Source organism: Limulus polyphemus, unplaced genomic scaffold, assembly GCF_000517525.1.
Source record: "Limulus polyphemus unplaced genomic scaffold, Limulus_polyphemus-2.1.2 Scaffold17183, whole genome shotgun sequence".
Taxonomy (NCBI): domain Eukaryota; kingdom Metazoa; phylum Arthropoda; class Merostomata; order Xiphosura; family Limulidae; genus Limulus; species Limulus polyphemus.
The window spans coordinates 1-2,456 of record NW_013682793.1 but is presented as its reverse complement, the minus strand read 5'-3'; the positions used below and the strand labels follow the sequence as shown (position 1 = coordinate 2,456).

At 33.2% G+C, this 2,456-nt stretch overlaps 1 long non-coding RNA gene across 1 annotated transcript; it reads left to right on the top strand.

The window, feature by feature from the left end:
• The first annotated feature begins 803 nt into the window (after positions 1 to 803).
• LOC106477520 lies at positions 804 to 2,450 on the top strand. Its single transcript, XR_001292000.2, has 2 exons — positions 804 to 991; positions 2,312 to 2,450. It is a non-coding gene; the product is annotated as an uncharacterized LOC106477520 (long non-coding RNA).
• Positions 2,451 to 2,456: the final 6 nt, after the last annotated feature.

Below are 2,456 nucleotides of genomic sequence, written 5' to 3'. Positions count from 1 at the left end.
AGTCGCAAACTTTACAGTAAGTTTGCTGCAAACACTATAGTCGCAAACTTTCCAGTAAGTTTGCTGAAAACACTATAGTCGCAAACTTTCCAGTAAGTTTGCTGAAACACTATAGTCACAAACTTTCCAGTAAGTTTGCTGAAAACACTACAGTCTCAAACTTTCCAGTAAGTTTGCTGAAAACACTACAGTCTCAAACTTTCAGTAAGTTTGCTGTAAACACTATAGTCACAAACTTTTCAGTAAGTTTGGTCAGCTGAAAACACTACAGTCTCAAACTTTACAGTAAGTTTGCTGAAAACACTACGGTCTCAAACTTTCCAGTAAGTTTGTCAGCTGCAAACACTACAGTCTCAAACTTTACAGTAAGTTTATCAGCTGAAAAGACTAAAGCATGGATGAACAACTATCAGTGAAGTGTGTTAAAAAAAACAATTTTTAAAACATACATCTTCAGAAACCTCTTTTTATCTATCAATCTGTAGATCATAGTTCCTCTAATCACCTACAATCATTGCTGGTTTAAAAATGGAGCACGTGCCCCAGAAAAAATGAAGTTGCTATCCTGCGAGCACTAAATATGGATGAGATTATATCATTAATATAAGTCAAAAAACAAAATGTTGTGTGTGTAAATTCCAGGTAATACAAAGAGGGGATCGTTGATTGTCTTGCTATCCAGCACCAAGTTACTGGTATAAAATAGTTTTAAGAAGGGTGTTAAATTACAGTAGATTGTTCTTTAAGTACATACAGGATGTGACAAAACTTTCATTTTGAGTTAAATAATCATTTGGAAAATTATATGTGAAATCTGTTATCTTTTAGGCTTGATCCTGGGTTATACAAGGGTTGCAGGAAAGAAGCAATTGAAGTGTGTAATGCAAAACAAGATTGGTGGGACAAACCTGAGAAGATGGATCCAGATCGAGGCCCACTTATCTTGCACTGTCTCTACCAGCATGCTTACCATCCAGATGAAAATTTTAAGGTTTGTAGTGCTTTACACTTGTTTAGAAGGTCTGTTGTTGCCAAAAATCACGTTTTTAATAAAGTATTTGTTTAAAAGTAATATGAATTTTCTTCCATGACAAAACATCAGGTCAGTCTTACTTTTCTTCCATGAAAAAACATCAGGTCAGTCTTACATTTCTTCCATGACAAAAAATCAGGTCAGTTGGAAGAAAAGTAAGACTGACCTGATGTTTTGTCATGGAAGAAAAGTAAGTGACAAAATATCAGGTCAGTCTTACTTAATCTAGAGAATATGGAAATGATGGCTAAATATTTTGGTGACTCAGATGTGAGTGAAATCCTTGTTTGTTAAATGTTATTGTTAAGTTTATCATATTTAAACAATGCACATAAATAAAATAACTTGTAATTAAATTAAAACAATCTTAATAATATGTTAATGAAAATCGATGAAGTTGAAACTAAGTGAGTATGTAAAATTTAACAATATAAAAAATTAAAATTCTAAGATGAACTATTTTTAATAACATTTCAAAAGAGTGTCTTGCAGTGGAAGGTTTACTGGTGGGACAGCGATAAGTTTACAGAATTATGATGCAAAATTTCAGGGTTTGATTCCCCACAGTGGACACAGCATATGGCCCAATGTGGCTACAAAAAAAACAACAAATAAACACAACGAAAGTTTGGAAATTTCATGAAATAGAAAACTTACTGAAAACTAATTTATGAATTTTTGTAAGCCAAAACTATATATTTTTTAGTACGTTTCGTGCAATTTGGTTAAATATTTTCACTGTAAGAAGGAAAGGGTTAAAACATATGTATTTGCTCAGCATCTTTTATCTTAATCTATTCTGAAATGCCTGAAAACAGCCGAACATGAAAACTGAATGTCACATTTTGCCTTTGTTTACTCAGTAATATCAACTTAATGCTCTACAATACAAACTGAAATTTTATGCGTCGTCTGCAAGATCGTATGATGATGTAGAATTGCATTACTTACACATTTTGTTGCATCTCGTAAAAAAAATGTCGTTACACGTTCTATCATGTTGTAGATACACACTGAATAAACTTTTATATATGACTCTTGCTGTGAAATTGCATTATTATCCAACTGTAGATGTGAGGTTCACGTATATCAAAAACTTAATCATGAGGATATTACCTGTATTTGAATAATTGAATGATGCTATTTATTTATAGATACAACATGATTGTATAGTTCACATATTGCATCATTCTCTAGGATAAGCAGGGAGATGTCACTTTGGTGGTTTGAAACCATTGGGTATTTCTGTAAATATAAGTATGTATCTGGTTGTTTCAGCTTACACGAGACTGTCTTTACCAAGTGAGAAGAGTGATGAGGCAGCGAGCGGTCAGTGTGAACCTGCATCCTGAAATAGAAGAACCGTGTTTGAATGACCTCTCCAGGTTTTGTAGTGAAAATGTTGAGAAAGGCGAGGTATGAT